This window comes from Bacillus rossius, chromosome 2 (assembly GCF_032445375.1).
Source record: "Bacillus rossius redtenbacheri isolate Brsri chromosome 2, Brsri_v3, whole genome shotgun sequence".
Lineage (NCBI taxonomy): Eukaryota > Metazoa > Arthropoda > Insecta > Phasmatodea > Bacillidae > Bacillus > Bacillus rossius.
In genome coordinates, this window is record NC_086331.1 from 32,515,134 (window position 1) to 32,527,323 (window position 12,190).

Below are 12,190 nucleotides of genomic sequence, written 5' to 3' on the forward strand. Positions count from 1 at the left end.
TCCTGATGTTTGTTTCCAGTGAACTCTTCACCAAGTTAACCGATTTCAATGAAAATTGGCATTTATGTGTAATTTTTTCCAACATGAGAGATAGGATAATTTTTATTTCGATTAATGGTCTTAATAATTTATAATTAATAATAAACTGATTATCAATGTTGATTGGTGTTATTAATCGTAAGTTTCATAAGTCTCAAACAGATGGCGCCTTAAATCAGTTTTTTACAGACAACTGTTGTACTGTCTGACATAAATATCTCATAGATGGCGCTACGTTTCAATTCAAATTTTATTTTTCTCCATGTTGTGCACATTTTCGTTGATCAATGTACTACGTAACCTCGTTTTTTGTATTATTTTTGATTTTATTCTTACGTGTTTACAATTATTGATATCTATCTTCAGCTGTCAATCTACAGATATAATAATAAAACATATAATATTAGCTAGAGAATCAGAGTTCATCAAAATTGTAAGTATTAATTAATTCTACCTTTCCTGAAAATTTTATAATATAAGTTTATAAAAATTACAAAAATATCTATGTATTAAATGGTTGCTTTTTATTTTCTCATTTTGATTGAACTTTTACTAACTTAATTATTATTTTCAGTAAAATGCCTTTCTAAATCACTCAGCCACAGCAACGCGTGGCCGGGTCTGCTAGTATATGTATACTTTTGATAAAAACAGTTTTTATATTGTATGAGTATTTTTTAAATTCCTATATAGACTCGAAGTGGAATTACAATGATGGAACAACCGTACATATCAACCTCCTAATAAACAAACCTCGTACCTTTAATGTTTTCCAATTTTACACTAGGTCCCTCGCAATTATTTACTGCATATCCACTCCAAGAATTATAACAATTTTTATTACAAAACACACGAGCCAAGTTAGTATTATGTTACAGCAATGAAAAATATTTTGTACTTTGCACAATGAAAATCCTTGGAAACTCGGTTGCTAACGATATCACGAATAAAACTGCAAGGCAGAACTTTGTACTTAACTAAATTTCACAAAGCTCTGCCTTGCAGTTTGACAAGTAATATCGTTGGCAACTGAGTTTCTGAGAATTCTCCTTGTAAAAGTACTAAAAAGTATTTTTTCTTGGTTACATGAACGCATTTACGCTGAATTTATAAATAATTGTTGCCAATGTTTAAACAGGAATGAAATTTTAAGCAATATGTATATTTATTTATATAAAATTACAGTATTTTGTGTACGTATAATATTGAGTTTTAGAAATATCCTCTCAAATTCAGTTAGTTCTATCATTGTTTACGGAAATATATGACTATTGAACAAGAGCATGGTGATCACAAGGTGCCTTAAATGTACTACAAGATTTTGATTTTTTTAACTCATCACACGTCATAAATATTGTGGTATATTATGAAACTAGCAATGTACAACTCAATATAAATACATTATAACTCCAAGTATAAGACAGGTGCATCTGACTGATTTGGTAATTAACTTTCTTGTGTAGATTATAAATGCAATCCTAGAAAAAAATATATACAGAAGCATCCAAAAATTGAAAATTATCACATAATTTATTCACAATACTGTTGCAAGGGATTTCCAATTGAACGCTTTCTTATCTATTACTAACTTAGAGTTTTGATTGTCATGACAAAATGTTTTTTCATTTTCCAAAAAAAAAAAAAAAAAAAATTATTAGAACAATTTTCACAAAATATTCTATAGAGAACACATTTTTTTTTGGTAAGATAACCAATACATTAATACATTATAGCCGTTACTGCAATAGATTACTTTCCTAACTATCGTGATTTTTGATATCAACTAGTAGCTAATAAACTGTATAGTTCAATTCATTAACGCAACGTATTAACATTAATAATAATAAATATAATTTGATCGTGATTGTTATTTTTTTAAAAACAAACCGAGAGAAAATATTAACAAAACACATTTTTCTCACTATCCAAAAATCTTGGGCTATAATTCTTAGGGCGATAACTTTAAACTTCCTTTCTGGTAAATTCGCCTGGGCTTTAAATGATATGAAATTTTAATTTATTAACAATTTTGAATTTTTAGGTTATAAAGTAATTGTGAACATTCAGGCTTTAGTTTGTAATTAATCTCGTTCTAAGTGACAGTAAGACTGTATTCATCCTACGCCACTGGTAGGTACTTTCAAGGCAACATAGAGTGATATGAAATTTATGTGCATAATATTATTAGTTATTTGAAATAAAGCTCATTTAATGCTAAATAATAATCAAAATGAAATAAACGCTCAAAGTAACTCTAACTAAATAATTTTTTTATTATTTCCATTATAGTATTTATACAACTAGTCTTCCTAAAAATGTATAGATTTTTATGAAAATATTTTGAATTAAACTTTGTTTCTATGAAAATATGTTGATGGAAAACAAATCTTTCGTTTAGATGTTTGCATAATAGAAGCATCGATGTCATGTCTTGAATTTGAAATTTAGGGCTACTGATAAACATAATTATTTGCCAATATTTTAAAAGGAACCCATCAAATTTACTTTTTATTGTTCCACCTATCAACATGAATCCATTTTTCCAACTCATATTTATTATAACCAAGAAAATCTGTACCTGAGGTATAGAGCTTAGCAAGAAAACAACTGGTACTTTATTGATGATTTAAACAAATTGTAAACTAAAATAAATGCAAAGTAATTTGGCCAGGAATTGAATTCATAATTTTAGCCGAAAAATCCATTTACATAATTTAGCTATACATAAACTAAGAAATGTCACAATAACATAAAAATATCTCTAACACAAAAAAATGTATGATTTCATCCAAAAAATTCACATAATGGTTACGTTAACAAAATGATAAAAACCTAGCTTTTCTGTGGATGTTTTCGAAGATGGCCACTTTCTTGCCCTAGTCACTGGTTTGTATTTATGCTCGTAAATACGTGTCTTCATGTAGCCTATATCTGAGAATTCTTTGTAAACCTTTCCCACACAGAACTTAATGTCAACCAAATTTGAAGCCTTATAATTTAACGTATCATATTTTTTGGATTTAGTATTTTTGGTTTAGACTAATTGAAAAAAAAATTATACCAATTCTTGCCAAAATTATGATATGATTATAAAGGCATTACATATATATGTTTATAGATTGAAGACTCCTAACTTCAGAACTGCAAAAATTATATTAGGATTGCTTTAGCCGTATAATAGTTAATAATAAAGCCTTTAACGTCACCGATTTATCAGATTTATTAACTATGTAAGCTATAGTTTCCATTTTGCAATTTTACTAAAATAAAATATCAACGAAATTGATTCAAAAACTAATATTTAATTGTGTGATTAACTATAAAGCCAAAAAAGCTAAAAATTATTAATCTTTTATTTAAATTTAAACATTTATAAAGATATTTCAATATTGTTTCCAATTATTTGAGCTATATGTGATAAATACTAACATATTTTTTAATTATTTTTGACGTGACAACGTTTCATATCGATGAACGCCGGCTGCACGCACGAAAAAAAAAGTGTATTTTCTATAAACGTTTTGTTGATTTTCCTAAACCAAATAATAGTGCCTGTAGACAATATTATAGTTGTAGTCATTCTGAAAGATAACGTAACACCCAATTATTATTTCAGCGGAGAAACGTTTTGTATTAGTCGGTGAATATTAATAAACATTGGTTGTCTGTAAAGTCGGTTTACGGACGATAGTTTAATGTGACAACGTCATAACAAAACATTGATGAAATGATTGCATACTTTTGTGAATAAAATTGAATAATTTTTATTTTAATAATAACAGAATAAATACTTGAAATTATACTAGTAATCAGATTTTTAAAATAAGGGGCGTGTTTAAGGGGATCCAATCCTTTTCATTGGCCTATTAGACATATATTATTTCCTATTCGAATTTTTTCCTAAATTAATGCCTGCTTGCAATGGGAAAAATATTATTTTTTGTTTAAGAAAACACAGTAATAAACGTTGGACATTTATTGAAGACAATTTTACTTGTCTAATGTAAATATTGCGCCATCTTAAGTCACATTTATGAAGAAATTAGTTTACTCCCACAAGTATTACGCCTGAGCCTGTTAATATAAAATATCTAATGAAAACTGTTCGGAATGAAAATTTGTGCATTATATGGATTAATTAAAAAAAATAGTGCGTGGAGTCCCTCCGCGCGGAAGAAGTGAAACTTCGTAATGTGGAAATGAAAATATGAAGGGGTAGAATTTGATTTTTAGTGAAATCATATTGTATCAAATCAAACTAAAAAAACAAGTAAATGTAATAATGAATATTATAAATTAAAATGAACAATAAAATAGAACAACAAGTACGTATTTCAGCTAATTTCACAGCGCTCACAATGTTAACATCGCTGCATAGCAAGAATACCACGCGCATGTGCTAGGAATATTGGACGCTACTCGTTGCTAACGCTCGCGCTGGCCTGTAACAGGTATACTACGCGCATGCGTTCGAGTGCCACGCATTCACTCTCGCTCGGTCTCTTTCTATTCCCCCTCCTCAGGAGCGTTGAACGTTTAACGCAACAGTGCTTTCATACCCCCTCCATGGTAGCGTTAAACGTTTAACGCAACCTTGTTGGAAGTCGCATTAGAAGTTTCACTTCAAAAATTGTTGCAAATTGCTATTTGAATTATTGAAATCATGGAGGTATATAGTTGGTAATATTTGTGTATGTTTTTCTAATCATTTGTCAGTTTATTATGTTTATTGCTCTGTTTGCTCTGGTATCACTCAAACACTACCGAACGTATTTCGATGAAATTTTTGTTAGTAAATTCATTGGTTAACTTAAACACTAGGTTATATCAAATCTAAATTTTATTCTTAAAACGGCGGAAAAAGGGTAAATATCGTACTAAAATATTTACTCTCATATAAGAAGCTAATAAATCTTAAAAAATAAAGTTGGGTATCAATAATTAACATATCAAAACTACACACCATATTTTTTTTATAATTTTGAGAAGTTTTACCCCAAAGAGGTCTTAAAGGGTTGAGGTTCATTTTAAGATGAGGTAATCCATACTTTCGAATATACTAGAACTAGAGTTAAGGAACTGAGTCTGAACATTTTTCGATATTCAACTGTTAATGACTGAAAAGAGTAAAAGTTTGATAGTATAATATATAAATATTTATTTATTTACAGGAAGAATATCAAGCGATATATAAGAAGCTGAGTACAATAAAGGTATATAATAAGTTACCTTGCATGTTTTTTTATAGATTTTCTCGAGATTCGACTGAAAAGTGGATTAAAAGGAAGTTAGTTGGTTTTTACAGTAAAAAATCATACAAGAAATAGATGTAAGAAATTGAGCATGAATAATTTACACAAAAAAGTTGTTGTCTTACTTTTTTTTGAAACGTGACTACAATATTATGAAAACAAGATAAGTTATGTTTTATAGTAATAAATATTATCTCCGAATCAAATCAGATGGGAGGAGAAACATAACATAAATTATTTACATAATGAGTTTCGTAGGGCGTAGTTAATATTTTTTTTAAGTTATACCAGGAAGAAAAATTTGGTTTGGTAATAAAACTGTTATTAAAGACGAAAATTAAGCAGGAGTCAAGAAACCGAGGATAAATTGTGTACATTATTTTTGCGTAGCGTAATGTTTAGAAATGTGATTTCAAATGTAGTGAAAAGAAGGTAGCCTAAGTAATATTTTACCACACCTTATAATCATATCTACAGAACAACAAGGCGATAAGAAACCATAACGAGATTCGTTTCGTTTTTTTTTTTTTTTAAATTTCATTTTGAATGTAAATAGTTTGAAAATAGGTAAGTGGTATAAAATATTATATCATATATTCGAAGCAAATCAAGCAGGTGATAGGAAACTGACCAATATTAACCTACATAATAAAATTCAAAGCGTGGTTTTAGTATAAATATTTTAAATATTTTACCGCATAGGGGTTTAAGTGTGGTTAGTTCAGTTTTATTATAAAAATCAAAACAAATGATTTTATCAAGCGAGAGGGTGATCATTTGTGAGTTTTGTTTAATGAATAGTTACTATGAACAACTAATTATTTAATAACACGTGCGATCAGAATTTTGATTTTTGTACTAATCGTTTCAAACAAAGATGCAATAATTTCAAAAAAACTTCAAAGGAAATTTGTAATGAGGTGAAACAGGCCGAAGTTTGATTGTAATTATTCAGTGCATATTACCAAATTATGAAAGTGGTAAGTTAAAATTACATAACCTAATTGAAAATTAAAAAGGCGCATGTTTAACAAGTTTGAAAATTGGAAACCTCTTAAAACTAAAAAAGAAAGTATGTGTTAATTCTTCATGGTAATATAGGCTATATGTTTGAACATACTAAAACGGAATTTTAAAATCGGCATACAAAATCTTAATTAAAAAAAATTAAATTGCTGACGCATTAACACTTTCAGTATTTACGAACTAAATGGTTTTGTTATGAATTAAATATTATGCAAACCTGATAATTTTTTGTCTATTTATTTTGTAAATCTTTCGTAATTTTTCACATGATTAAGTTTAAAATTTAAAATATCACAAAAAACCTTAAACTGGTACAATCAAATCTACGGGTTAAGAGCTATTTCATACTTTAATGTAACAATGTAAATATTATAGTTAATATTTTCTTTGTTATATCACATACCAATTTTTAAGTTTAAATTAAAAATTCATAATTTTAGCAAAAAAACTTTTATCTAACATTATGTGAACCTCTTCTATTACCAAGCTACGTATACTATAAAAGCATAAACAATTTTAAGCAAAAAAACTACATACTTGCCATGTGTTGTTAATGTGAAACACGTTGTAGGCACACTACACTGTAAAAAGGTGTTATACTTTCTACAAGAAAAATCCTTGGAAAACCAGTTGCCAACGATATATCTTTAAAAACTGCAAGGCAGAGCTTTGTATAATTGCAAATGGTACAAAGGCCTTCCTTGCAAGTTATTTCGTTCCCAAGAACTATCCTTGCAAAAGTACGAAAATTTTTCTACAGTGTATATTTTTGATTTGAATATTGTGAAATTGTTGGAAGTAATGACCGCAAGGAGTTGATCTAAATAGTTTGAATTAGTTGAAAAGTCCTATAATAAAAACGTTCATGAGCAATCGTTCGTTGAAGTCTCCATACCTGGTTAACATTTAAATGTTGTCTAAAGAGTGTATTTTTTATATAAATGTTTTAAAAATACACACAATTATAAAAAATATATTTTTTACAGTAATTTTTGCAAATTTGTATTTATTGATTAATAATTACTTTATCGAGAGGGAATTTATCCGTACCCTTAAATTTGCCTTAGACATTTAATTTTTTTATTATCCACAAAGAAAATAAAATGCTTTTACAAATGTAGTTTTTTAAACTGTTTTACAAGAATTTGTGATCTTATTTATTACATGGAAAATTGTGTAAAATTTAAAATATATCTATATTCATAAAATATTTCAAAAAATATAATAGATGGTTTTTTAATTGCCTTGTTAAATTCTTTCACAAAATATAATTCAAATCTTTTTTTTAATTTTAAAAATATTTTTCTTGATTTAACAGGTTATTTTTTGGAACCAATCAAACATATTTTGTAGTAATTATTGTAAAAAAATATCAGTTTCATATCTTATTCCATGTAGTATTGCAAACAGTATTGTTAATTACTACGAAATAACTTTTGGTTGTCACATAAAGTAACACATTTTAGAATTAAAAATAAATAGTATTTAGTTTACTACAACTGACTTTTTATTTTTATATAACAAGAAAACATAAATTTTGTATAACTCGGGCCCATATAGTTTTTTCATTATTTTTTATTAAAATTTATTTTACTTTCAAACCATTTTCCAACGTTTTTTTGTTTTTACAAGATAAAAAAATTTGATTGTTATTTAACTTTCTGTAGAGGTTAGCTCAAAATTCAAAGTTTTCGCAAATATATTTATTTTATTTTATAAAAATGTAACTCAAAAGATCAAAACATAGAACATTGATTAAATAAATAAAAAAGACAAAATAATCTAAACTTGACATTCTTTTTACTAAACGCAAACAAATTATTTAAATACTTAACCACTAAACGACAATCTACTTTCTTGAGTTTGTTTTAGCTACTTGGTAGTCAAAATAAGTAATTGTTGGTCGATTTTATTTTTAGGTTTGCGCAAAAAGTTTTTATGTTATACTTCTTAAAGTTAATTTTTAATGCAAAGAGTTCGGCTTTGAATTAGAAGCCAAAATTATTATTGATAAAATATATTTAAAACCAAACATAATTTATAAGTGGCTTTCAAATGAAATAATTATGAACGTCATAACAGCACATTTGTAGCAAATATCCAAAAGCTAAGCTTTAGAGTAGCCTACATAGTTTTATAAGGTAACTTTTCGTATCGTTCACAGAAAGTAGTTACAAGTGAAAGAAAATTGTTTTAAATTTAAAAAAAGTTTTATAACATATATGAATCCAAAATTTTTTCATGTATGCACCTAAAATATAACAAAAATAAATATATTTTTAAAAATGTATATCGTCACCAGTTCAAGAAAATTTTATTTTTATGTGGCAGCTACATCGTCATAGAAAAAATATTTCTTCTCTAGGTATAGGTAGTGACAAAAATATTTGTGTCTTAGTAGCCGATACAAATTTAGGGTTATTGAAATATTGAACGTTACTTCTGACAATATAACATACCCGAAAAGTCACGTATACTGCGGTGCAGTGAAAAATTTTGTTTTGGCATTAATTCGAAGAAATAGTTTACTTCAGCTGCAAATTTCATATAAAGTAGCCTATATGCCACGTATCACAAATTTTGGAAATTTAAACGTAAATATTTTCTAATGAACCAAAGTGAAAGTTATCTTTAGAGTCCCGGAAATTTCGCGGATTCATCTGGCCTCAGGATAGAATTCAAAGTTATAGGTGTGCTCGACCCATGTTTACTTTCCCATTGGTTGATTTCTTAGCGAGAACATTTTTATCCTTGTTATTTGACACTACCTGATTGGCTTACTTCTCTCATAGCTGGACATAATTGGCTCACGGTCGTAGAGGGGCGTGTCCAGATAACTGCGGTCCAATCATGAACACAGTGCGACAGTGTGGAGGTTTGCATTCTAGCTTGCGACTAAATGAATCCGCGAAAATTCCGTGGCTTTAGTTATCTTTATAGAACCTTGTTTATAAATTTTCAATATTTGTCGTGTTTCGTAAATGTAGAACTTTCAATTTAAGTTTTATAATTATTATTTTTGATACAAGTTCTTTTTTTTGAAGTGTAGCGGAATATTATTGAATTGTAATTTCGTTTTGCAGTAATTGCTCTCATTAGGAAAATAAAAGTTGAACTAAAAATCACAGGAATAAATAACTATGTACAATATCAAACAACAGCACCTATCATCTCATTTTTTTTATTACGGTAGCTACTTTTACGCATATGGAAGAGAATTTGGTGTGTAAAAATAACCCGATATTTATACCCTGCAATAGATTTAAATTATTGTTTTTATAATGTGGTTAAAGAACCCAATCAAACGCGATTTATAATAAAGAAGGGTGTGAATATTTATTTAAATATATTGCTTATAGTAAAAAAAATCGTTTCTTAGTACAGGTAGTGCAATCCCACACTTTACAAAAAATACTACGTACAAATTGAAATAATTTTCTTACTGTTTTAGATAAAAATGAAAGCAATATTATAATATGAAGTATAGCAGTAAAGGTAAAATATTAATTGTAAATTAAAAATTTTTAAGTATTCAAAATTTCTCTGGTATTTTTTAACAAGTCAATAAGTCAAGTGATCAAATTATAATAAATTATATTACATGAGAATGTATCATATATCATTTAAATTTACATTGTTTGAACCATCGTGACAATTATTTGGTGGAATTTATTCCTCATGCAGGACAGAATTTTGTTTAATGAATTTTTTTTTAAATTTATTCGTATAAGCAACTCACAGAAAATTAAAAAAATCTTAATATTTTAAATCTAGAATGTTTTGACTGTCAAGTACTCCACTGTAAACTAAATTTAAAATATTTTAAAATCTTCACACATAGTAGGCCTATGCTTTATCTTGTAATAAACAGTGATACAAATATGACAGATTAAAATAGATATTTAATTTTATTTTTAATATGTTTACGATTTATCATACACGAAACCTGCATTAGGTAAAACTCAGTTCGAAATGGGTTTGAATTTTGAATATAAAAGTTATTTTTGTTATAATATTTAAATCTGCTACTTAAAATTTTAATCGGCATTTTATATTAACACATATTAGCCAATACGTAATTAAATGAAATCAAATTTATTTAACGTGGTTAAGGTATTAAAATATAATTGGTCATTTACTGGTTTGCGTATAAAATATCAAACTGATTCTTTCCTCATTTTAGTAAAAAAAAATGTTATATGACATTTACAAATTTAACCGTACACTTAGAAACAAAAATAAATTTTAATATAACGTTCCTAAACTTATTCAGATAAAGTAGAGTAGTATTATCTTACCGTTCAAACTGAAATTTCAAACACAACATCTGAAGAGGAACACGTTTCGTAATAAATCGCTGTTTATCTGTGTTAAAACTGCGACAGCTGCAAGCAGAGAATTAAAATTTATATTTATATTTATTTACTATTTGCATTAACTATTAACAAAAAACACTAATGTTAATTGTCGTAAATTGAAAAAAAAATTAACACGTATTTCCTTTTTGTCGTCGTTTAATTCACATTTCCCAAACGCACTTTTAACGAAAAACTAGCACCGTTATCTCCAATCCGTCCAAAGAGCAGAATGCATTTCTTGAAAAGCTAGCGTTGCACTAAGTTGCATGCATGCACGTGTGGTGCAACGCAAACCGGATTGCGATGCAACGTTTCGCTCCGAAGAGCCGGTCGGGGCGGAATTTTTTTTATTTTTTAATTTTTCGCAAACCAGTTGTGTGCGATTTCACCCCCCTCGGACGAGTATTCTCGCCTGCAGGAAATTAAAAAAAAGTGCCAGTCGCTGGGCGGTTGTCGGGCTGCGGACAGGACGAGAGACCTACACTGAGTGTCACGGGTTCGCTTCCAGTAACGGGTTATTCACATGTAAATAGGCTGCGGCGACCGGGCCGGTTCCAGCCCCACACGGTGTGCGAAAATCAGGTTCCTGGCGAGCAGGAAGGAAGGGGTAGCGGTATTCGCGTTTCTGCAATGCCAGTGGATAACGTCGGATCCCTTAGCAGGGAAATACGCGTCGTTGTGTTTATCTTGTTGAAATTTAATTTTTTTAACAAACTTTACATCAATAGTCTTTAATTTTTTTCACTATTATAGATGTCACGTTTTAAGTGCGAGCACGCATGGATTTTTATCACAGCCGTGTTTATTAAATAAACCCTTTTCTGGTGAAGAATTTATTTAAACTTTAGAAAATTCAAGTTTGTTTTGGAAAGTGTGAGCGAATATTTGGTTTTATTTTTCTTTCGCCTCTAGTTCGGAAGTCAGTGACAGCTACCATTGCGCAACGGACTGACGTCACGTGTTGTAATCGAGGAGTTGGGGGGGGGGGGGGGGGCTGTCCGGCGCTTTCGACAGTTGCTCTCGCCGGAGTTGAGCGACGGAGTGGATTACACAGTATGAGGCGCGCGTAGGCGCAATTTTCCGTAGCTGGAGCTTAAAAGGGAACAATGGAACACGGTGCCAATACCCGGCTAGTACTAAATTATCAAAAGTTTTTTTTTTTTTTCGCCCGCGTGGTAATTTTTTTTTTTTTACCCGTTCCTACAGGGAAAGGGGGAAAAAAAATTTCCCCTCCTATTCAGCCCTCTGCAATGAGAACCACCATGAATATTGCAAGCATTTAATTCGTAAATTGCTTCGCGGCGGTTCGGAATCAATAATCCGCGCGAGGTTGGCTTTCCTGCCGCCGGCTGGGCTCGAAGCGGGGAGACTTGTTTCCAAGGGGAGAGCCGACGCGATGATGGCCGACCGCGCCATCGACCAATGGCAGCGTGGCAAAGGGGAGGGGCCTCCGACACGCGGCGACCGATCGGTTCCGCGTCGCTTGGAACCTTTTTTATTTTCAATTTTTTTTTT

At 29.6% G+C, this 12,190-nt stretch overlaps 1 long non-coding RNA gene across 1 annotated transcript in view; it reads right to left on the bottom strand.

Moving 5' to 3' along the window:
- Window positions 1-10,698, bottom strand: part of LOC134529933 (uncharacterized) — a 139,458-nt gene extending 128,760 nt beyond the window's left edge. The window contains exon 1 of the long non-coding RNA XR_010074747.1: window positions 10,616-10,698. This is a non-coding gene — a long non-coding RNA (uncharacterized LOC134529933). The remainder of the gene's footprint in view (window positions 1-10,615) is intronic.
- Between the last annotated feature and the right edge of the window lie 1,492 nt (window positions 10,699-12,190).